The 26,146-nt window shown below is 39.2% G+C and overlaps 1 protein-coding gene across 3 annotated transcripts in view; it reads left to right on the top strand.

Moving 5' to 3' along the window:
* Window positions 1–26,146, top strand: part of TBL1X (transducin beta like 1 X-linked) — a 244,390-nt gene that overhangs the window by 143,015 nt on the left and 75,229 nt on the right. For all 3 annotated transcript variants that reach the window (XM_054271693.1, XM_054271691.1, XM_054271694.1), the window contains one exon: window positions 14,229–14,336. The gene's annotated coding sequence lies outside the window, so the exon portion shown is untranslated. The remainder of the gene's footprint in view (window positions 1–14,228; window positions 14,337–26,146) is intronic.

Genomic DNA, 26,146 nt, shown 5'->3' on the forward strand with positions numbered 1-26,146 from the left:
CTGGGAAAAAAGGTGGAGAAAATATCTTGCTGAGTTGCGGAACAGATACCAAGGTGGGCCGAATGCGAACCTCACAGAAGGGCAATTAGCAGGGGATCCTCCAGATGACAATCCAGGGGAACAAGCAGCGCGGCTTCCACGGAGAGTGTTAAGCGACATCAAAGAAGCAGCGCGATTGGCAATCATGCAAATTACGCCGACAGGAGCTCCGGATGTCCCGTTCTCTTGCATCAGGCAAGGTCCCACAGAGCCATTCATGTCATTCATCGACCGACTCACGCAAGCCGTGGATCGACAGGTGACAACAGAAGAAGTGAAGAGGCCTCTCTTGGAGAATTTAGCTTTCGGCAATGCCAACCCGGATTGTCAACGGGTGATTAGCACCATGCCAGGACGGCCATCCTTGGCAGAGATGGTGGAGGCATGCAGCAAGGTGGGGACGCCTCAGCACGTCGCAGCGATTGTAAAGGATGAATTAAAAGAGGAATGGGAGAAACAGCTAAAGGGACGCTCAGAAGGGCAATCAGAGGACAAGACATTGGAGAAGATGTTCGAGAAATTACTTCATCAACAGGACGAAAACATCAACAAAATTCTCGCGGCAATGCAGGAAGAGAACAACCCCCAAGGAGGACAGTGCTACAGATGCGAGGGAGATCATTAGTGCTTATCCAGACTGTCAGCTTGTGCAGCCACCTTCTTCTACCGGGGCCATCAATCCGCGGGGGCTGCAAAGTCTTCAGTTGTGGCAAGCTGATGTCACGAAATACCCATCTTTTGGGAGGCTCAAAAATGTTCAAACAACACATAGGCAAAGCTAAGGGAAAATCCTTTGGTTTTGATCAGAAACCCAGAAACAGGTTAAATAGAGGGTCCTTTCAAACTAATCATTTGGGGAAAGGGTTTTGCTTGTATCTCCACAGATCGAGGTCTGAAGTGGGTGTCGGCACGGCACGTGAAGCCATTCCGAACGCGAGAACACGAGAATGCTGATCCAAGAAGCAGAGAGACGAGTACTCAGACAGAAGTCGAGACTCAGGCTGCGAAAAACGACCCAGAAGAGAAATGAAAAGAAACTAAGGACTTTGGGGGGTTTTCACATAAAAGCAAAAAAAAAAAAAAAGGGTCTTTTGGTGCAAACAGAAGGGGGAGATGTGGGATCTCAGTCTCTCAGAACTGGGGTGCAGGGTGAACAAGACCCCCCCTGGGGGGCTCGGGAGTCCTGGAATGCTGCCAGAGATGTCTGGTGGCTGGACTTTGATCCCACATGGGAGATGACATCAGTATGAGGACGGGAGGATTTCACTGGGGTGAATGGTGAAGGGACAAGTTAATTGGAGTGTGAGATACAGGGCTTAAGATTTCTGTACAGGGGGGTCTAGAGAAGTAAGATGGAGGAATTGGGGCGTGCCCTTCTCCTTCTTCTTCTTCCTCTAGGCCTCCATCTTCTGTGGTGATGTTGGCACTCCGGGATTGGACCTTACTAGGGGAACACTGGTTAAGAAGGGTAGAGGGTATTGGAGAAAAATGATAAATATTGTATACGTAACTCCGGGTATAAAGATAGGTGACCGCCCCAGGGGCTTTCAGTGTGTGCCCATGGCTGACTGCTGAGCAGAACTCTGTCAGGCCAAGAGAAAATCTTTTAGATAAGCAATTAATAAACACCAAGACCAAGAACAAATCTGAAGCTTCCTCTCGTCCTTTCGAACCCGGGGGCCCAAGGCCATCTTTGGGCTTTTCCCCAGACCATCTGAACAGCCCAGAAATCCCACACATTAGTGTGCAGGTAAGCATGAAATGCTGTGGAATACTTCACGTTGATGGAGGTAATAAAAGCCTTTTCTCTTTTCCACTTTTGAGCTCCTTGCAAGTTTTCAAGAAATAACATTTGCAGCCGCAGGATCAGGGCCTTTGGACCCTAATGCTGGAGTAGCAAGGCTGAGGAAAGCTTCAGAGAGAAGGAAAGCAACTTAGCTTTGCAGTTTTCTGCATTTCAAAAGTCCTTCTCCCTCCTCAATAAGTTTAACTAATTAGTTGAATTTTCAGAATTTGGTGTGGTTTTGCATTTGTTTTGTTTTGTTGTGTGATTTGATTTTATTAGAGTTTTGAACCTTGATGCAGGTTTTTTTTCATCATGGCTTTAGAAAATACTCGAGGAGCTTTACTGTATGTGAACATACCATGAAGTAGAATGATGTATTGATCAAATGGCTTGGGTATCCAGTTGCTAATACTGAGATACTGAGTATGCTTCCTGTGTGTCCCTTCAGTGAAGTAGTCTGAACAATCATTGTAAATCTGTGAGCTTCATTAGCTGAATACCTCTTGAAGCAGATTAAAAATTGAAATCAGAGAAAGCAAAGATGAATAGATCATACCATTTATGGTGTCAGAATTGCATTAAAGCACAGAACATAGGTATATTGAGAGATAATCTTTTACTGAATTCATTAAAGGAATTTATGCTCATCTTTTTACATAAACAAACTTTTCTAACATGTATATTGGTCAAAATTATCATATATGCTATCAAAAGAGGTGAATTTTGTTTCAGTGTAGAGATGTGGATACCCATTTACTCCTGTATGGCATATAATGATGAGACAGCTACTATCAACCATGAGATTAATTAACCAGCTATTATCAACCATCAGAGTAACAAATCAACAGGACGAAAATTTATCAAAGTTATTTTCTCTAACATGCAGGTGGTAATTTTGAAGGGTGTTCTCCCTGAAATTTCACTTCTGCTGCTGACTTAAAATATTTTATTAAAAAGTTTCAGTGTGTTGAAATTACCTGTGTTACTGACCAAGTCCAAGGACTGGGTTCCTCAGATGAGTGCTCAATGGACGTATGGTGTCCATTGACCTGTTACTTCACCCACATCTTTTGAAATGCTCAGTTTTTTCACAGCCATTTTTACTGTAGATGATTTCATATTCCTTCTCTTTTTTTAATTTAGTGTATTTCTCTAGCCAGTATTCTCAGCTGCATTTTTCATATCCAGACAGTATAACCTATTAATCTGTCCTGCATTTTAATTGGGTGTAGATTAAAATTCACATACATACCACGAAACTGTAATTGAATATAAATAGTTTTTACTCCTATATCTCTACAATGATTTAGGTAAAAGGAAAAGGTAATGTTGAAAGAGAATCTGCAGTGTAACAAAAGCATTCTGTATCTTTAATCATCAGTCTTAGCTTTGTTATAGTTGCTTAACCAGCATAAGTTTTATATCATCAGAAGGAAAGCCTCACATTTGGTATCTTTAAGACCTTGGATCTGTCTGGATTCAATATGCAGGTTGGTGCCCTGGTGTTTTTTTATTTAACTCCATATTTTCTATGTAAATAGCACAACAATCATCTGTAATTTTAGTATGCAGAGATTCTCACTGTAGGATCCTGTGATAATTCAGGACTTTAGAAGGCCCAACACCCAGGTTAAAGCAGGGCCAGCTTTGGGGTTAGTTGTGCTATTTTAGGTCTGATCTAGTCAGGAATCCAAAAATAGAGACTGCACAGAAATTGTCTTTCAATAAAATTCATTATCTTTCCAATGCTAAAGACAATAATTACTGAATATAAAAACAATTTTTCAAATGCATATTACAAAGGTTGCTCCTTTTGTAGATCAGTGTGTTAGCTGACTTCTGCCATGCTTTTTAGAACAGGCAGTTATTTGCACTCCAAAAATGCTCTGCATTTTTGTGTTTGCTTAACATGGCATGTCCTTCCAAGTGTACACTTCCTACCAGACAAAGTATGGATGTTAGTGGACTGTGGCTCCAGTCATTTTTAGATGTTTCATTCCTAGATGATTCCTCTTTTCCCCAAACTCTTCTTTGCTGCCTCTATTAAAAGACCTTGAGAACTTAGTGCAGCTATTTAAATACAAAGCTGCTGTACATTTGCCCCTGATTTACAGGGAAGAATCTGTATATGTAATAATTCTGACAGTGCTTTAAAGAGATACTATTTACCTCAAGAATTTAAAAATTTTCTCAGAGCCAGTACCCAGGAAATTCAGTTTCACTGACAGTATAGCAAGTTTCTTCATAAAGTACACAAATGAAGTCAATGTTCATTCTTACCTGGCAATGACAGTTTCCTAGTTAGGAAATTTAGTATCATGATCTGTTTTATTAAAGATGACTAAAAACAGGAGAAGATTTTTTTTTTTTACATTTTTTACTGCAGAATGTTCTTTTGATTAGATCAGATGTTTGCTCTGCTCAGTACCACTGCATTTCAAAGGAGTATTTGTTAACAGGAGTGTGAAATTCTGCATTTCATGTGGAAGCGTGACTGACAAGTGTTGAGGTTCATATGGTTTGGGGCAACCCTTGCTCAGGATACTGTCTGCCCTTTGTGGGAGTGGAAAATACACAAATACACTGAACAGAGAGGATGGGGCTGGGAAGGAAGAGGCTGTCCTTGTGTGACAGACAGGTTGACTGCTGATGTGCGAGTGTCAGCGTCTCTGGGATGAGTTTTCCAGTTTCAGGCCGGAGGGAAGGAGTGGGTGGAGAGTTCATGTGAAACTGAGATTTCTGCTCTGGGGTTCACATGAAGAAATCTCAAGCAGCTCAGTATTTAATAACCTGCTTAGTACTTTAGCAGGTGGTGTAAAGACCTGTGATTGCATTTTTGAAAATCAAGTAGTGTCCAAGTAGCTGCTGTCCTTTTTGGCCTTGTTCTGAGCTTGGTGCTGCTCCCAAGGACTGCTGGCTGTACCTCACCCTGCTGCTGCTGCTTGATTCACCAGCTAAGTCAGGCACATCACTGAATATATTTTTACTTATGTATTTCTTGTTAAAAGTTCAAGTATAGCTTTTTTATTCACTCTTTGAATTCAGACTGGTGTCCACAGTTAATTCTAACTTGTGGTACTGCTTTTAAGAGAATTTTTGTATGTTGGCTGTTGGCTTTACTACAAGCACATTGTTTAGGCTTATGTGGAGTACAAGAAGTACAAGTTTCTTGTTTTATTGTTTTTCAACATCAGTATTTTCTGTGTCCATGATGAGAACATCCAGAGGAAATAAACAATGAAACAGTGCTGCTACTCTAGCTGGATCCTGTGATTCCAAGCCAGAATGTGGATTATTGACCGCAATATAATGGATCTAGAAGAAGGACACCTTTTAAAACCTTCTTTCTTACTGGTCATTACCAGCTTTGTGGCTTTTTGTTTCCTCTCCCACAACTTCTTAGAAAGAAAGCACAAGCATATAACATCCTAGAGTAATTTTTTTAATAATTTAAAAGAATTTTATGAGAATTCAGCATTTTTACAATTACTTCATTTCCAAAGTGTGGCACAGTTTGGAAGATCTTGGCTCCCTTTCAGCTTCTGCAGAGGTCCACTTATTGAAATCTGTCTGGAATTAAGTCACGGGGATAAAATGGATTTCATTGCAACATTAGAAAATTCTGCCCAAGAAATTAAATAAATATTTTTGTACTTTTATGAGAATTCTCTCACAGCTTGCAAAGTGGATAGATTTGTAGCAGCCTGATGTTCAGTTCATGTGCATTCAGTATAACTCCAGACATCTTTAAAATGTCTTTTGTCACCTCTTGTTCAGAAAGATGTACAAGAAGTAAGTAGTATGAAGAAATTGTAGCTCAACAGCTGTAGTCAGGCCATCCTCAGGGGGGTATGCTGAAAACTATCCTCTTATGCAAACTTATCTTGAAACTTCAGAATGGCTGGAAAACTTCCAAAAGTCTTTTCAATATTTTTGTGTTTCCCTATTATTTTTGGCATCATATAGTTCCATAATGCATACATTTAATTTTCATTTTCTGCCTGATAGCTCCAGCATTTTATACTTAGTGGGCTAATCAAACAAATAACATTGGTCAGTACTGGGAAGAGATGAGTGCAAGATATGTCTGCTTCTCTCCCCACTCTTAACACTGGTTTTTCCTTTGCAAAAATGTACAAGATAAAGCACAAACCAGAATGTGGGCTTGAGAAATATTATTAGTAGAATGGGTCCATAGCCAGTGATTCAGTCATCTGTCAGCCTGATAAATGGATTAGTGTAAGAGGTGTTCCAGTGGGGAAATGAAGCCCATAGGGCTTCCAGCTAATTATATTTAAGTTGTTTAGTACTGCTGGGAAGCAGCATCCAGGCAATTACTGAAAGCTTTGATGCAGTGTGCACTATTAGAGTGTGGGTTCAGAAACTCATTACCCTTTCGTGCTTGTGTTGGATGGATTCTAGGAAACTGACATGAAACAGAGAGCACGAATCAATAACTAGAAAGGCATTTTAGTTTGCTTCTGATCCATTTCCTCATTCAGCAACTTCTAGCCTAGAGCATTTCATACAATTGCTATAATGTAAGAAGGAAAATGTGACTAAAATATATTAATTATCACATATATATATACATCTTGTTACAGTGATGTGTGGCTGAGGTTCCACCCAAGATGGATTTTCAGAAGGTCTTTTAGGGACAAGCTGCTCCTCTAATGCTGTGCCACATGTCCAAAGCACCTGCCACCTCTGCTCCCCCAGAGCTGATTGCAGAAATGTCTCCTAAAGCCTGACCTTGCAGTGTTTATTGATGCCTCTGCAGCATCAAGATTGTATTACCATGGTGCCCATGGTGTATCCCACCTTCCAAATCTCTTGGCAGCTACAGCTAACCCAACACAAAAGTGATTATATTGGCTGCACATATTAACCTTGTTTAGGAGAATTGTACTGTCTCTGTCTTTGCCATGGGCTGCAGTTCACATTACTGATGCACTTTGGGAAAACTCTGCAGGGTTTGGGTCATTCAGGCATGGGAAACAGCAAATCCTTTCTGCAAATCCAACTGCTCTGCAGTTGGGCACCTCCAAGGTGTACATGCTGAAAGCAGTGCAGCATTTGTGCAGCTGGGGGCCAAAGACTTCAAAGTTCATCTCTTACATTGGGCTGACAGAGACCTACTCAGGGTAAAAGTTACATGAATTAATCAAAATTGTGTGGTTTTCTTTTTAAACTCGCACTCACTTTCAAATCTGGTAATGGTGAGTGCTAGGGCAGTGCAGAGGAGGCTGCATTTCTTCTTTCCTGTTTCTTCCTCTGTGCTTTTGCCTGAGGTAGAGCTAAGTAGGCAAATGAGAATATTACAGTTCAATGCTTCTGAAAGGGATAATTCTTCTCCACCTACCTGCACTATCACAAAATTAATAATTAAACTGCTTTCTTTATGTTTCATCACAACTGTCCTAGACTGTGGGGTTTGTTTCACGTTTAAAAAGTTCAGCAGAAATCTCATGAGTTACTGTCAAGAGAGATGTTTGGGGGTTTGGTTGGTTTGAAATCTGGACTTGTTAATTAGAAGAATGACATTTGTTTTGCCTGAGGGTTGGTAAAATAAATCTTGTGCTATTTGCTACTCACATATATTTCTGATAAAAAGAGTATCAGAATTGCTGTGTTGTTGGCCACAGCACCCATGAATCTGTCCACATACTGCAAAAAGTCCTCTTACAGTAGTAAGCATTTCCAGTCTTGGTACTGGGTTTGGTTGCTGACAGCTAAGCTTTTAATCCATCATTATCACTGAAAGTTCTGGCCTATTAAATAGTGGTAGATAACTCATGTATCTCCTGTGAAACTATTACACATGGGAGAGAAAATGACTTCTACACTCAAATACACATCTGAAGCAGAAAAAAGCTGAAGCTGTCCAAGTGTCTGTGCAGGCAAAGTGCTGACAGTGGTAAATGATTTTGAGAATTGTTGCTGTCAGTTCCAGTCTGGCTCCAAGACTGGTTGGATTGAGTCACTGCTTGGGCTGCTAAGAGTTAATTTGTCTTGGGAGGGACCTGTGTAAAAGGGATGGCATAATACAGCCAAGGTAATGAGACAGTGCTTCTGAAATTCTTAATTTCATGATGTCCACTAGCTTTGACAGAGTTAGTTAAGATGAAACATGAGAACCGTTTCCACCTGCTGTTTTGTTTTCCCTTGAGAGACTTTCTTCAAAGGGGCAGCCCAGGCTCTGTGAGTTGCACCTGAGGAAAGACTTTCAAGGCTTAAGTATTTTAAGTTTTTGTGGGAAGATGTGGGTTATTTCTGAGGGTATTTTTGTTGCTTTGGCTAAGATATTACTATGGGGAAGCTTTTTGCACTAGTACTATAATGAATATTTATTTCAACATTGATTTTCAACTGACTCTAGACTTTACTTCATCAAATCTGGGCATTCATCTATGGTATGTTTAAAATAAAAAATCTCTCATAGCTTCCTTTGGAGGAAGCAGCTGTGGGTCAATAATAGATACATAAGTGTCTACAGCGGGAATTTTTTATCATAGCAAGACATAAACTGGTGTTTATTTACTCTATAAGACCTTAGGGCAAATTCATTAATATTCAGCGATTGTGTGGGTTTTTCTGAACAGAGATTGCCGTTCCAGTGCATAGGTACTCGTTGGAAACATGATAGAGCAGCCCAGCACATTGTGCTGTGCTGTGCTGAAAATGATGGTCCTGCTTTCTGCTCTGTGTCTGCAGTGTTCTCCACAATCCTTGTACACACTGATTGCTGGTCATGCCCCATGGGAGCCACTGTGGTTATTCTGTTGTGATTATATTTATACATTATCTTAATCCATAAAGCAACTAAAACCCCAGCACGTCACCAGGAGTTTGGCAAATGTTGAAATGTTCTCTTCACTGACTTGTACACTTTTTAGAAATTGTTTTAGAAAATGCATTTTAGATTATTTTTTGCAGAATGGTTGCATAATTATTGATGTCCTGTTATAATCTTCTGTATAGTCATGGTATACTTCCATATAGTATAATATACTCCACCAGGGGTAGTTTGAAAATATTGAAGCTGTTTATCAATTTGAAAGAAAGCAAAATATTGTGCACTAGGTATCCTGCATTTCCTTCCCAGAGATATAATGCAATCCCTGCTTTTGTAATTCAGTGTCTTTTGAAGATGGGCTATTTAGCATTTAAACTTTTCTGTGCCTTTAAAGGCCAGAAGGGAGTGGGATAATAAATTAGTTACCCAGTTAATGTTTTTTTCATTATGAAAGAGTTAAGAGAAGTCTGCTGAAACAGGATAGTAATGGCAGTGGTCTGGTTTCTCCTCCTGTGTATTGTTTAGTAAAAAGAAATGAAATTATTTATCTGAAACTATGCAGAAATAGTACTTAAACAGAAATCAGATTGGAAAAATATTAAGCAGCTAAATGTATTTAGAGGAATTGAGTAGAATTCACTAGAACATCTTCCAAATGATGTGACTGACTATTCCAAGTTTAAATCAAGAATAAAACTGTTCTGTTTATGTGCCCTTACCCCAGCCACCTGCCCAGCCAGTAATTTCAAGTGCCCCCTATAAATTTGGCCCCCAGTTTCAGTTTCCTAAAGTCCCTCAGGTGCCTGCAAAAGGAAATCTACATGTGAAGCAGAGGATAAATGCCCTGTTTGGTCAGTGGCCCAGCAATTCAGCCCTCCTTTAGGGAGCATCCCTTCCCTGGCTCCCCAGTGCCAATGGTGCTGTGCGGTTTGTCCCTGGCACGGGGCAGGAGAGGCCTCAGGACTTCTCTTGAAGCTCAGCTGGCACTGGGGACAGTCACAGGCGGGTGGTGACTAACTGCATTCATCAGCTGCCCACACGGGAGGTGGTGCCAGGGTTTTCCATGGATTTGCTCCACAGAGGTTGTGTCCAATGGAGGAGCTGAGAGATAAGGAGATCAATGAAAGTGTTTGCCTAGGTTGACTAATGTGTTTTCAAACATAGTGCAAATCCAAAGTCAAACCTTGTGTACCAGATGTACAATTAGTAAAAAGGAAAAAAAAATTAAACTTTTATTTCTGGTTGTTTATGTTTAAACATGGTTACATTTCTTGACATTTAGCAGCCCAAGGCATAGATTAGCCACAGCACCAATGCTAGCTAAATTAAGACATCCAATAACTTTCCTATCCTTTGCTAAACGGGTGAAATTTTTAAGCTTGCTCACTGTGACACCAGTGTAGCCTTTAGGCCATAACTTGGTTTTATTTCCTTTTGTTTTTCCTTTGTCCCTTTACAAGAAGCCCATGTCACCAGTGTGCCCCGAGTGAGCTGCTGTTGCAGGGACAGAGCTGTGAGCAAACTGCTCTGAGGCCACAGCAGCTCCTGGGTGTTGGCCGAGGTGGGGAACTGCTTGGCTAACCCACTGAAATACCCCACTAAGAAGGTTTTTCTGCCCAGAAAGCTTACTGTCCACAGGGACAGGACTGGCAGGTAGTTAATAATGTGAAGCACTGTGTTTAGTGCTCCCTGCACAGATTCAGAGAGCATCATTTGTATTGCCTGCCTTCACTCATCTGACTGATGCCCCAAGTGACCCTTGTGAAGAGAGCTCCTGCTGCCACTCTGCTGTGACTGAGTGCTTTCAGCTCATGGGGGACACAGTAAGCTTCCTAAATTAGAAGTCAGAGTATTGTCCCAGCAGAATTTAGTCCCCCTGTCTCTGGAAGGATGGCAGTAGCACTGTGACTCCACATGGCTTGAACACACTCCCTCTGTCACTTTGCATGTGTGTTTGTATGCACATGTATGCACCAAGTATTTGTTGGCACCAGCAGCTCAGCATGCACAGTGCTCAGCACCACCCAGTGCTTTAGTTACAAAACCAGACAATTGGTTTTCATCATAATATATTTAATTTATGAGCAGGAAAGGATGGCTGCAGCACCTAATCTCCCTTTCTCTGTATTGCAGACTTGGTCTGTCTGTATGAAACACAGTAACTTCTGTATGGCTGTGGGATGTCTTGTGTTTTCACAAAAATTCATCTTCTGGGAAAGTTCCACTAAAGCTTGGCATCAAGCAGTGGATAATCTCTGCATTCTCCTTTGGATAGTTGCACTAATGGTTAGTCACAGGTGATGGAAAGCATGGGCTTTATTTCTCATTTGAATTTCTTGTCAACTTCCAGATGCTGATTTGTTTTCTGCAAACCATTTGCTAGATTAACAAGCCAGTTGGTGCTTAGTGTATTCTCGCAATGAAAATATTAGGTGCTGTAATTAGGTCATCTGTCTTTTTTTCTTTTTTTGTTATAAACTATACCAGTGGAACTCTCCAGATATTTCATATTAAAGTACTTTGTACCCTGTTCTAATCACTTTTGCAGCTGTATTCTGTGATCTCTGGTGATGGATTATTTTTAAATTTCTTTGTAAATTGTGAAGATCTTATTCTACTGTAAGTAATTATAGGTTGTAATGCTAATATTACAAATTAATGTTTAAAGGAACATTTTTGTCTTTGCCTACTGTTTATTTCAAATCTCATATTAGTATTTACTTCTGTATGAAACTGGATTTGAAGAAACTCTTGTTATTGAGTAAAACATTGTGGGTAGGGCCATATGATACTATATGACTATTGCAATCATCAATATATGTGTGTTCTCACCCAATCATAAGGGAAATATATGTAACTTTTAAGCTTCACTGACACTTACAGGTAATAAAATGATAATAATCACATCTTTTTGCCTCTAATATGTCTCTTTCAATTTACTTTTCACTTTTTCAGTAGAGAGCTGGTATTTGCCGAAAAGTTGTCTTGCAAGGTAGCCAAAGCTGGCCTTACCAAAGGATGTGATTAGCTCCTCCAGCCTGTGTTACCAGTGCTGCCTGCACTGCTGCCTCCTGCCTGTCCAGCATCGTAGCCTTGAGTGATTCTGTCACTGACAGAAACCACCCGTGATCCTGTTTATAAGATTTGTAAACAGAACAAATGAAAACATGACCCAACCAGTTTATGAGTGGAATTATGACAGAAAGCATTAATAGAATTTGTTCAATAACCCCGATTCATCCACAGTGCTACAGTAGGAGTATGTGGTATTCTGCAGTGTCCTTTAAACTCCATGAGTCTTGCAGAAGCCTTCATTCCAGATGAGCCAGTTATTTCCCTGGTATTTGACATGAGAGCAGGCTCAGTATGTCTTAGTTACTGTTGCATAGCATAATGTAGGGGTATTGAATAGAGATAATTTTAGTATAATAATACTCTTAATTTTTTTCCCATAAGACATGGGAAATCCTCTAATTGTTGCTTGGATTTTCAGATTTTATATTTGCACACAGTTATGCTTCTTGAGTATATTGTATTTTGCATAAATGTAACATGCTTCACAGGAAAAATGAGATGGGAGACAATGGTTGATGCTGCAACCCTGGCAGTGCTCAAGGCCAGGTTGGATGGGGCTTTGAGCAACTTGGTCTAGTGGGAGTTGTCCCTGCCCATGGCAGGAGGGCTGGAACGAGATAATCTTTAAGTCTTTTCAAACCCCAGCCAATCAATGATTCTATAATTGAAAAAAAAAAAAATATGGAGAGTTGAGAACAGTCAACTCAGAATGCCATCTGAGCATTAGGTGTTTAGGTATGTAGCCACATAGATGAAGATCTGTATGCGTTCAGTAGATTAACTCAGAAAAACTGTGGATGTCCAGCTGATGTACTGCAAATAGTTTGGGATGCTTCAGTAGGCAGGTGTTGTCCCTTGTGTAGTCATTCACCTCTGATTAGGATAGATGTAACTCTTTCTGAAGTGAGTAGTTGTATTTGGTTAGATGGTGTATTTATGTCACAATGAAGTAAATGAGAACATGTTGTAGTACTGCAGACTGAGAATTAGAACTGGATTTATGAAAGGTTTTCCTGATGGTGTGTTCAAATATGTTATATATTAAATTTATTACATCATGAAATGATACATAATGAATAGTTGTTGTGGTTTAACTGTAGCTGGTAACTAAGTTCCACACAGCCACTGGCTCCATCCCCCTATTCACCCCAGTGGGATGGGGAGGAACAAATTAAAGCCCATGTGTTGAGATAAGATGGGTTTAATAATGGAAATAAGTAATTAATAAGTAAATTCCAATACTAATTATAATATTAATAAAGATAATAATGATTAAAAGGGAGAGAACAAACCAAGAAAGAGCATTAAAGCCCAAAAAAGACAAGTGGTGCACAGTACAATTGCTCACTGCCTGCTGATGGCTGCTCAGCCCAGCCCCCGCAGTGAGCAGCCCCTCGCAGCCAGCTCCCCCCAGCTCATACACTGGCTGTGACATTGCACGGCATGGGTTGTCACCACTGTCACAGCTGTCCCAGCTGTGCTCCCACCAGCTTCTTGTGCACCTGCTCACTGGCAGAGCATGGGAAACTGAAAATCCCTGACTCAGTGTGAGCACTGCTCACCTACAGCTACAGCTTCACTGTGTTACTAACATTACTGTCATACTGAGTCTGAAACACAGCACTGTGCCAGCTGCTGGGAAGAAAATGAGCTCTGTCCCAGACAAAACCAGGACAATAGTTTTCAAAGCTGTAAGACATTTGTGTGGAAGAGGATAATTACTTTAAAAGTCTCCAATGACTTCTCATTTCACTTTACAGCATTTAATTATTAAATTATGTAGACAGAAATTGAGCATAAGACTTAAGGCTTGAAACAGAAGAATAAGAAAGTAGTCAATGTACATGGTGCTGGAATGGCAAGGCAATAAGAAATCAGGCTTTATTCATCATGCTTGTTGGCAGGCTTGAAGAAGTCTGCAAATAGGTTTATTATTGCAGATGAATGCCAGGCTGTCTTTCATGTTTGATTTTCATAAATGTTTGCCTTCAGCCTTGCCCCAAAAACATTCAAGAAGGTGACTCCTTTTGCTTACTTATTTCTTGCCCAGAGGTGATGCTCCATCGGTTTCCCACTGGAGGCTCTCTGAGGGAGCACTTTTGAGTGTCCCACTGTTCTGAGTCAGTGCACTGCTGTTCCAGTCCTGTGCTCAGCAGTGGCTCTGGGTGGATTGCTTGCTGTTATTATACTTGACCAGAGAGGCTGAAAATTGTTGAGTCAAGCTCATGGTCTATTTGGATCCTTCCAAGCTCCTGAAAATGTACCTGGCTTTGCAAAGAGCTCAAATACTGTGTGTCACTGGGGACTGCCCTCACCTTTCTAATTCTTTTGGTGATGGGTGTTGGGTTTTTTCCCCTTACAGTTTAGCTAAAGCTCCTAACCTGGGAGCTCAGACCTTGATGAATGCCAAAAGCAAACAGAGTCAAGTGCTTGTGTTTTGCTGAGGTGATGGACACTGGTTTGATGGACACTGGTTTGATGGGCACTGCTTTGATGGGCACTGCTTTGATGGGTGCCTCTCTCTTGTTGCAGCCCCCTCACGTGTCAGATGTGGTGATCTCCATGGTAACTCAAACCCCCAGACTCTGGACAGCAGCCTGCGAGGAGCAGCATTCAGCAGCTCAAGCGTCTCACGACCAGGTAAGCCAAAAGGAGTCACCAAATAAGAGCTCACCTCTGGGGTGCCACTCCTGTCCTGTCAGGCTTTTCCTTGGGGAACACACCCGGGCAGTCAGGCTCTGTGCACATAGGGGATGGTGGACTCCTACCAGTGTTGTCACCTAAGGCTGTGACAGTCCCGCTCACTTGAGCAGATGCATTTGACAAAAATCTGCATTTGTTCGGGTTTGGTTTTTAAGATACAGATAGAAGAAGCAAAACAAAGAGGAACTGTACAATTCTTTAAGTGGCTTTGGTCTTAAGTAATTGCTATGGTAGGAAACAACCCCAGAAGATATCAACAGTAAGACCTGTCTTGCCACTGTGCCTACTCCACCATCACTAGTGCCCAAGCTGTAACTTGTGGCCTGAGCAATCTTATTCTCCCACAGTGGACCAGAGACAGCTTCTTGTTCATGTGACATTCATTGGTTTTCTGCAGCATTTTCAAATTGCTGCTGTGCTCTTTCCACATGAGTTTCTGTGCTAATGGCAGCATGTAGGGCATTCTGGTTGACATCTTAAAAGATGCAGAATTCATCCTCTTTTTTTGTGAATAATGGAGAAAGAACAAGATGTTTGCCATTTTGGGAAAACAGTGCGGGGACTACATAACTTTATTCACTTCTCCAGTACTGCTAATGCTGTGGACTAGGGTAGTATCTCTGCCGTATGCACTTAGATGTGTGGGAAGTTGGTTGCTCCCTTTTGTTGTCAGGCTTCACTGTCATTTGTATTGTTTCTGTGCCATTAAGATTGTGTGTATTTTGTAAGACTGTGGCTTCTCTGCACGGTTTTCTGGGTATTACCTGCATTGTTTCTTGCTTCCTACATAAGTCCACTTGGCTGTAATACACTGTGCCCATCATACAAAGAAATCCATATTATTCTGGGTAACAATTTGTACTTTTACTGACCAGTTTGACAATTTTTAGTGTTGCGTAAGTACTGGATGATTTTGTTGGCGGAACGTAGAGCACTTTTTCAGTTATTATTTCCTGGTAACAGCTACTTTTTCATATGTATATCATAATCACATCTGATGATACTGATAATAATTTCTTACTCTGAGTTTTGTGTGGCTGTAAGGTAAATGCCAGTCAAAGGTCTGTGTGTTTCATTTATGGAATAACATCTGCTGACCAGAGTTTGTAACTTTATCAGATGATTAAATAAAATTCTCTATTTTATTTGGCAAATTTCTGTAAAATGGTGTTGACTGGTGTCAGTTTTGTTCATATAATTTCCCAGTGAATTTATCCTTTGGAAGTTCAGTGGTTATTTTCCCTGAGATTAGTAATGGCATAGAGCTCTATAATTACTGAGAACATACTGCTTACCATCCTCAACCATTAGCAGAAAATGCTAGCAGTCTTACTGAATTTCTGTGATGCTCCAAAATGTACTGAAAATCAGCATCATTGAAATGATCCTCTCACAAACATTCTGAAGACTCTTAAGGCACAAACTATTACAGTGTATTAATTTAAAGTTGTCTTTTAACATTTGTTTTGGTTACTAACAGCCTCCTTATCCCTAAAAATGCTTTTCTTCTACTTAGAAGAAAGTATATGTTGCTTGTTTAGGTTTTTTTGTGTAGCATATTTGTATTCCTTTAAAACATAAATCCCAAGTTGGAGGTCTTGTACTGTTTCAGTTAGCCCAATTTTCCCATTAGACTTAATTTCATTGGGTTTTCAAGTATATTCTGTATTTCAAGCTAATTACACCCTTAATCCAGAATGGGAGTATGATTTTTTTTGCCACAGGTTGCCTTTTCTGGGCTATTTAATCATTACCTTTGGTCCCTGGTGGCAGTGGGGAAGTGAGAGCTGTGCACATTTTTACCCTTGTACTTTCTCCCAAGTGCAATTTTTCCCCTAGTTTACTAGGCTAATGAACTTCCATGCTTGCTATTAACTAAACTGTTTCAGATACCAAATTGTAATTACACTCTGGGCCTGTGCATTTAATATGTATTCTAGTAATTAAATTTGGGAGTGCCTGATGAGTTACTACTGACTGCATGGCATTTCTACTTCTCTCAGATGAATGAGACTCACAGTTCTTTTTGCATTTCACAAACACATGCTTAAGCAGATCATCCAGTTCTCTGATACAGTTTGGTGCTTTGCTTTATCTCAAATTGCAAGAGTACATCATTCTGGGGTCTGCTAGAAGTACAAGACCTTGACATACTGAATTATCAGTAACTTTGAGGAATAATGTGCTAATAATGTAGAGTACCATCTTCTATACCTTTGTCTGGCTCTTAGTGGGGATTAGTTAGAATGACAGCTATTGTTAACTGTTGTTGGTATGATAGGTGTGACAGTGGTAAGAGGTCAGCTTTATCAGGATCATCTGGAATATGTTATGGGAATGACAGTATTTTGACTAGAAAACCTTGTAAAAAGCAAAATAAAGCAAAGAGATGGGGTGAAATTAGATGTCAAAAAATGAAAGGTTGGGGAAGTGCAGTTTGAAAAAGTAGGAAAAGTAGATGAATGCACATGATACCTAGGAAGAAACAGGTCATCTTTTGCTAGTTTTATGTTTCTTGTATGAATTAGTTACTTTGAATTTAAGAATAAAATATATAGGATGTAGTGGAAGGTACTTAAAATGTATCAGCATATCAACAGATTTCTGTTGTTCAAAGAGCTTGGAATAAGTGCAGTTTAGGAATATCACAAATGAAATGTGGTAGTGCAAGTTGTGACTGTTGGTAGAAGTGCAGAGGCACAGATTAATTTTAAAAAAAAGTTCGTTATTTTTTTGAAAGCTTCCAGTATTTTTTCAGAAACATTTATTTGGTGTGATTGAAAAGAACGGTCCATTATCCCTAAGTTAGCATTGAGATACTTTATTTTGAGGAAATATGTGTCTTCTTTTTGCATGAGAAGAACACTGCATTTTATACAAAGAAATTAAGAGAAACTATAAACAAAAAGTTTGCTTGCAAATGCATGATTTGGAAAAGTACCATAATACACCCATGTATACTGTTCTGTACACAGCTTTTATAATTTTTTTACAGTTACTAATTTTTAATGATTTATTTTTCCAATTTATTTAGAGCTACGTAAGTTATATTGCACAGGTATAGGGTACAGAGACTTTCTGTATGTTAACTGCAGTTACTGTTGGCACCTGATCCCACCAAATAATTTTATTGGTCAGTTAGATTTATGGACTAGAAAATCAAGCTGCTTTTAAACAATATCCTTTATAATTCTGAGGTTTAATTAATAAACTCTGTATTGATTTTGTTTTCTAACATCATTCCTCAAGTGCTGCCATCAAATAATATTGCACCTGAGGGTGTACACATGAACTATTCATAGAGTGGTTATTCTTAAAAGTCTAATGGCATCATAACTGTTCACTGAAAAATAGTTAACTGTTGGAATAATATTTTTTAAATAAACATATTTTAAAAGAACATGAACATTCTTTAAATTTGCAGCTGTTTCATGGTTGAAGTTGAGTTTTATTTGTGTATTCCCTGGTATTTCTCTTGCTACTTGGTGAGTCATGGTTAACTGAACTCTGATTTTATTAATGAAATATTAATTAGTACGTTTTGGGCTGTCATCTAAGTCAGGAAAAAAGTATACGTAGTTAGAACATGGCCCCACGTATTTTACATTGTGGTAGAGAGATGAAATTACTATTCCAGTCATGGCTAACTTCTGAAATATTTCCTTTGAGCCTTTCTCTTACAAAGTACAGTTTTAAACTACTGCTGGTGGAATAAAATTATTGTGCTGCCTTTTTTTTTTTTTATCTTACGCCTTTAAAACAGCTAAGGTTTCAAGGAAGGTTTTCAATGATAGTAAAGAGGATGCTAGCATTGTAAATAGAGGTGGCAGAATGCCTTATCCTTTGATTTTTAAACTAAGCTGGTGATTATTTAAGACCTGGCTCAGACCTTGTAGGACTGAACTGTGATAATGCCATACTCTGCTGTTTGATTTGTAGAGCACATCGTGCTACCACATTCACTGTGCCAGTCACTTGAAAGTGCTAATAAGAGATATGCAAAGTGGGAAAAGGCAGACTTTGTTGTAGTCATTAATAAGTATATATTTAGTTCAGCTGGAGTGCCAGCTGCAGTGAGAGGTTCCTGCCTTCATGAGCAAATGCCGTGCCACAAGGAGGGGGAATGCAGCTGTGCCTTGCCCAAAACTGCTCCTCTGAGTTTGCCCAGCAAAGACTTCACACAGGTCAGCAATGCATTTTCATCCACCCAAAATCTGCTTAACTTGTCTGGGCAGAGCTGCAGAAATACCCCCAGGCCAGTGAATTCAGCTTGGGCTGCAGCACTCCTGGGAAGCTCAGGGGTTTGTTTCTCTGGACACTGGGCACACACTTGTAGGGAGATACAGTATGGGTAAATGAAGGTGGTGTAGAATGTAGTCTTATCCCCTAAAGAGTTACAGCTGAACCAATTATTAAGGATTAGGAGCAGGCCTGATGTTAATAGGCCACACCTGTAGCAAATCAGAAAAGTGTTATAAAAGAGTGGATTGGTTGGCTGAGGGGAACTGGAGTCGGTTCCTGAGGACGAGGAAGAGTCTGTGCCTAGAGGAGCTGCCTGTGAGAAGCATCAAGGAGGTATGAAGCTCTAGCAACATGGAACCCTTGCAGTGTAATGACACTAGAACCCTTGCAATAATATGGCAACACACACTGAGTGTGCAGGCATTGGGCACACACTGAGTCTGTAGCACGTTCTGGACACATGGTGCCTTCTGCAACCTGCCTCTGATGAGGGACTGTGTGAGTGCAGTAAATCAGCTACTTCCCAAACATAGCTAGGACAGTTTTCCTCTGAAGACAAATAGGATTTTCTGCTTTTTAAAGGTTGATTTAAATAAAGCTTTTATTTGAAACTCAATTATTTTACCGTATCATGGTGGAGAAATGGAATTACTACAGGCAGTCCAGTTAGACATGCTCCTGAATAATTTGAATGTCTCATGCAGTCATCCCACGTGGAAAGAGGACAGGTAATATAATTGTTTTTTCAATAAGTTGTTAATTAAGCCTTGGAGATGTACAGAATCTGTATTTCCATGTGCCTTTTTGTATGACCTTGTTCCTATCTGAACTGCTTTGATTTAATGGAAGATGAATATAATTGATGGATAAACATATTGTTATATGCATAGTACACGCTAAAAATTTGTGCCAAATACACAGATTAACATCAGTTAATTGCAGAAGAAATTCCATCTTCAAGCAGCTTGTGAACATTTTCACCTGGTATTTTCCTGTCTAGTCATCACACTAAATGCTGTAAATGAAGAGAAATTTTTTTTGGTTTTTTCTCAAAATTAAATTAATGTAGTGGTGAAAGTTAAGTGCAGTTCTTTGGTGTAAACTGGAAATATTTCTGGTGTAATTCATCAAAATGGGTTTGCTAAGTCATCACTGATACTGTGTTTTACTTATTCACTGAAGTCACAGGTTCACACTTGCCTTTTTAATCAAGGACCTTGGTCCAAGCTTGATTTTTTTTTTTTTTTTTTCTCAGAAATGTGAATACAAGGATTAGTAAAGTTTTTGTAATGGCATATTTGGAGAGTGAGTGATCACCACAGAAAAAGCTGAGGTGATTTAAGATACCACAGAGCCCACACCTGAGCTGCAAAAGCAGAGCATTCAAACTCCATTCCCAGCCAGCTCTTACTGAAATATCTGTAAATGACCAGGAAGTTCCAACTTTAAGGAATGCAATGAAAGATCAGTCAGTAGCTCTGGTTCAGCTGTCAGGGACAGTGAGCTCAGGTCAGGAGCAGAGGCAAACAGCTCCAGCACACCTGGTTTTACACCAGTGCCACCATTTGTGCAGTAGGTCTCAAACCAGTCTTTTATTGACTTGCCCATAGCCTTTGAATAATCTCTGCTGTGTTCAGACCTTCACATGTGAGATGGCTGGCCAGGGTTCTGTAGTGCTGGATCTTCTAATAAATGGTTCTGGAGATTGGGCAGCTACTCAGAGAATATTGGGGAACAGGGAAGGCACTCTCCCAAACATCTCTGTTGTAACAGAACAAGGTGGATTTTTGACTTTTGTTATCTCTGAAATGGTTAACATTTTTATTAGTTGCTCTGTGAGCTACAGTGTGATTCAGCAAGCATCCCAAATGTCTGTAACATGAATTGTGTTTATCGTCAACCTAAATCAGTTTAAATAAGATTAGTTCAACTGATGCATGCACGAATTAATTTTCCCTTTTATCTAACCAGCTTGCAGTCCTAATAAACAGAATAATCAATCATAGCTGCCTTCATCTATAGCATGATTGTGTATCTCTGATCAAGGAAATGTAGAATAATTTCTCTCTAGTCCCTACTTATTCCCCCCTGTAATCAAGGTTTCTGGATATAATGATTCAACTTAATCATTTTTACATTTCTTGATAGAAAAAAATATTTTTTTTTAGTTTGCATGTTTAAAGGAAGATTACATTCAACATTGTAAAATGATTTTAAAAGTATATATACTTTTATCAATATATATAAAAGTATATATACTTTTTTATTACTAAATATCTTACTTTTAAAAGTATAAGATATTTTTGTTTCTCTGCTGCACAAAAGAATGCCAGTCTGACTCAGAGAACTCTTTGTAAGCACAATGGCAATGGTACCATGCTTTGAACAGTTTGTACTGTGTGCTCATCCTTTTCAGTAATAGCTGGTTTGAGGCCACTGGCATCTTTCTTACTGATTGAAGTGAGTCCAGGACTCTGGCTAGACATTTTCTCTCTTCATTGAATTATAAAGTGCCAAGCAAAACCTGACGTTAGCTTTGTGTGAGATGCTAGAAAGGGCAAAAACAATTAAAACTTCCGTTTAGGTCACTGGCCTTCAAATGGTGCTTTAACTTTTATGCTGAATATTATCCTATATATCAAATGTCTTTAATATTTTAATTTTATACATATATAGTATATCACACATTTAGTAGTACTTATGTCTAGATAGGCAATTATAAAAAATATATAGTGTGCAAAACATAACATTTATTTGCAGTCACATTTTACAACTTCATAGTGCAATTTTGCCTTTGGTAACCAATTCTGCCTCTTGCAACTGCAAAATACATCAAGGAAACCTTATGTTTTCAGAGGTTTATCTCAAAATGCAAGTTCAATATGTCCCATTAAGTGCAGTTGATAATATTAGGAAAATAGCAGTCTGTATGAAGAAATATTCCTACTGTAGGAGTCATTGCCAATTTCTGGACTGCTGGTTTAGAAATACTGTTCCAAGTCAAAGTATAGCAAGGAGTTGACATTGAGATGAATCTTTTCCTCTATATTAAAATCAGTGTGTCATTATAAAAAAATAATAATTCTTTTACTGGCAGAAAAGAAGGGTGAAGTACACTTTTTTAAATAAATATTGTAATGTGGCCTTAAACAACAGTGTGTCTTCTTGTTCCTTATGTGATTCCATTCCATGAATAGAGATATTAAATATCTTTGGTCATTTAAGACTCAATAATTTGCTTCAAAATTTGACCTCAAATGTAAATTAATCTCATGATTAAAAATAAATTACATCAGGTTTTAAAACAATAACCTCATTTTGCACTTCTAGTTTCATGCCTTTTTTTTTGGCAAATTCTTTATTTTTTAAGTCAGCAGTTCAGCTGTGTTAAAATATGGCAAAGTCTAAACTTAGTATCTGAAATGACTTGAGGTCTTTCCAGCCATGTTTTCACAAAACACTGCCTCAAACATTTCCAGATAGATTATTTCATTCCAATATTTTGTTTATTTCCTTCTTTTAAAGAACTCCAGGTTTATGTCAAGCTGTTAATCATAGCTGGATGACTGTTTTAAACAATTTGAGTTGATAAATCATTGTTTAGTAGTAAACTGGAGAAGCTGCTTTTCCTTGTAATGTATGCATGCATTTGATTTCTCTCTAGAAACTGATAGATCTTTATAAATTATCTGCTAAAGAGTAAGCCCAAATCTTTTGAATTTAACCTAAGTAGATAATGTTTTGGAAGTCTGTTAATATATACGGTCTTTGCAAGCCACAAGAGTGAAAATTCTCCCCATTAAGCACATGTTTAAAATGATGCAAAGATGATTAAAAGCAGAAAAGTAACAAATACTTTATCAGTTTTTAAAACAGTAACCCTCGGTCAGAGCAGCAAAAGTTAAGGAAGCAAAGCTATTTGTGGTGCCATCAATGTGAAAATTGTGCTCCTTGGAATGAAATCAGTGGATGCACTTGGGCCAGGGAAGTGAAGTGAAAGAGGAGGAGGGAATGGTCTGACAACCCTGGCTGGGAGGTCTAAGCCCGGGGATCCTCCGAATTTCTCTTCTCCGTAGATGTTTGATTAGCCAGTGTGGCCAAAATCAAAGAATGAGGAAAAAAGTCTTGGTGTTAAGCCTGCTGTTACTGCCTATTAGCAGTTTTACATGAACATAAATTTGTCAGCTGTTCTTCCTATTTTTTCCTATAAATTAACCATCTTTCTTTATATAATATAAACTTTTTTCATCAAAATTATGTTTTAAGAAGTTGCAAAATCTCCTTACACAGAATTTCCATTTATCTTGTGGATATTATTTCATTCCTTCCCCAAAGCTTTTGTGGTCCCTTGTCTCTCAGAGCTCTCCTCTTGCTTTGATCATCTGTCCTGTAATCTCTTGCCTTGCATACAGCAGCTTGGGTAAAGAGTATGTCAGCTTTGTTGGGGTCCAGCCTCTTGGCACATGTTTTCTCTGGACTCCTAAGTCTGGTTTGGGTTAGGATTTCACAGGAGAGGGAGCATTAAGAACTCATTGGTAGGTAGAGGTCTGCATCATTAAGTTTTGTGTTCCTAGTATTTTGACACAAGAATATTTGAGACAAATGAGATTGTGTTTGTATTGATTTAAACCATTGCTGCTATGCAGCTGAAAAATTGTATGTTCCTTTGAAAAGAGAAGGCAAAATAGGAGTGGCCTTGTTTTTACAGGGATGAAGCAAATAAAATTACTGGTACTGTGGCAAGTCTGTTGCTCCTGGAGTGGATTTGTGGATGAAATCTTTCAGATGTACTACATCTACAACTACTAAAGTGAGCCCCAGGACTTGTTTAGATAATTGTAATAAAGCTTTTCAGTGACTCTGGAGAGTCAGGTTTTATTCACTGTGGGATTTCTTAGTATTTTGGTAACTTGCATCATTCTCTTTATTGAACTTTTATTTTGTCTTGAGAAGACGCCAGAAGCTTAGAATGGGTGATTTTCCTAAAGCCCTTGCAGACCCAGCAGCTCTCAGTCTCCCGTGAAGGTGTCACCTGGGAGGGCAGGTGCAGAGCTGTTTACCACAGTCAGACGTGATCTCCCTGTTCCAAATTAAATCTGCCTGAAATGGTTAGCAGGGAGCTAATCAAATCACCAGCACCACTGGATCTGCTCCCAGTGCCTTATCAAAGCTCATTTAAACTGCTTTAAACTAGATCTGAACTGATAAAACAGATAAATTCATACGTCTCTGAGCACGTTTTCCTGCTCTTGTTTTTTGTGTTGTTTGAGCCTAAAAACTAGGCTTAAAACAACCTTGTACACTGTGCCTTGCCGTCTGAACAGTTCCATTAATTTAGCCAGTTCTAGTTTGGTTTTGAACAATGCAGAATAGCTTTTCATTATGAATGAAAATAATTCCTATTTTCATATTCAGTGAAAATATTAATTATTTTCATTCATATTAACTAATATAGCAGATAAAAATTAATATTCTGCCCTTGGAATTACCTCACTTCCTTATGGGTAATAGACAATATATTAGAAGTTGTTGGGGCATTGCTTTAAAAGCATTGTTACATTTTTTCCCATAGTAATTAAACACTTGAAAACAACAGTCATTTCCTGTGGATGGTGTGCAATCTCTACATAATTAACAGGCTTTTCAGCCCAGTGTTGTAATAAAACCAGTCAATACTGTGTTCCCCCATCCCCAGTTGTATTACACCAGACCAGTACAGTGAATACCAACTGAACAGAGCTGGAAGCAGAAAATAACTGGGCTACTAGGCAAATTCTTATGAACCTCTTTCTTCCCCTGCACATTTGAAAAGCTGTCATTTTTAGTTTTGGTTTACTCATCAGTGATATTCAATTGTCAATAATCCATCCTCAGGTTTGAATTGTGCTGTTGGGTCTGTGCCATCTGCAATGCCTTTGATCTGGCAGCTACAGAAATTAGGCAATTGAAAGCGGTCACTGGGATTTGATTCCTGATTTTTTTGCAGGCATTTTTAATGCTTTTTCATTTTATTAGTAAATCACTACTTAAATTAGGCCCTCCAAGCTGAAACAGAGGTATAAGGATGAGGTCAAGACTTAAAGCAAGATGTGGTTGCTTACTGTACATGGTACAGATAGATAGAAGTGGATTTTTCAGAAGCCTGGCTCTTGGGAAGGGATTGACAGGGTGCCTCTTTTTTCCAAGTGAGATTATCTAACTCTTGGAGCTGGCAGGACAGTTGAAGTATTTCTGAATACATAAAGAATTGGGAGGATGGGGAGCAATTGCAAGATGGTTTTGTGTGTGCTGTGCTTAATGGTGAAGTATCTTTGGAGAGATTCAAATTGAATGTTGAGCCTATTGACACAAACTTACTCCCCTCATGTTTCAAGGGTATTTGATTACATTAAAGGCTAAATTGTGGCTTTGAATTTGCATACAGATTTCGGAAAAGAGCAGCATAGCTTCCAGCTGAGATATCTTTCATAACTCCCCCAAATACTGGTGCTAGTGCACATGGTAACAAGGGAGTGTTTGCTGCATTTTTGACTATTAATCATAGTCCATGCTGATAAAAGACAGTCAGATCTAACTCACCTTCCCTGTGAAACAGACCAATGGTTGAGTAAGTTTTGGTCAGATACAGCTGTTTGTCTCTATGGCAACAGCACTGCAAAAAGGGGTATTGAAGCACTGTCCCTGCAAATTAGAGTTAATCTCAGTTTGACACACCTTCTTATAAGGAGTAATGTGCAAGAAAAAAAAAAAAACCTGCAGCAGTTTGACCTTTGGTTTCCTGAAGTCATTTTATTCCCACTGGCTATGGCAGTAATACAATGAAGAGCAACATAAAATCCCAGGTCTGTAACACCATTTGTGCAAAGGCTTTGCAGGCCATACAGCAAGAAGTGCAAAACCTGGCTGGTGAGGCCACAGTGCTGTGTTAAATGTGCCCAGCCATGGCTGAGCTCCCCACAGTGGAGTTCTGCCACTCCATGAGTGTCCTGCAGCCCCCTGGGGTCACCTGCACTCTGGTGGCAGCTGGGACACTCCAGGCTCCCAGCTTCTGGCTGTCAGGCTCCACAGGGGTTTCAGCCAGGAACAAATTACAGGGCACATGAATACCATTATGGTGCGCTTGGACTTCATGATCCTAAAGGTCTTTTCCATCCTAAATGATTCTTTTATTTCACATCCTGATTTTAGCTCCAGATCTTCTATTGCCTGCATTACCTGTAAAAATTGAGTATGAATTTCTGTGTATTTTTTATGCTACAGATATTTCCAGATTTTACCATTCACTCAGTGGTAGTAGTAAAAAGTGACTGCTATCAAAAGTATGATGACAGTGATCATCATATCTTTTCCTCTTTTTTTGTTTTTTTTTTTTTTCTTTTACTGTCAGTTATCTAATTAAAGCTATTTGGGATAGAGCAAATCAGGTAAATATTTAAGCAGATACTGTAAATGTTGCCAAGTTTAGTCAGCTGTGTCTTGAAAATAGAAAACTGCAAATTTTCAGC

This window comes from Melozone crissalis, unplaced genomic scaffold (assembly GCF_028551555.1).
Source record: "Melozone crissalis strain CALT ecotype California unplaced genomic scaffold, PUWL_Pcris_2 ptg000013l_1, whole genome shotgun sequence".
NCBI classification, from domain to species: domain Eukaryota; kingdom Metazoa; phylum Chordata; class Aves; order Passeriformes; family Passerellidae; genus Melozone; species Melozone crissalis.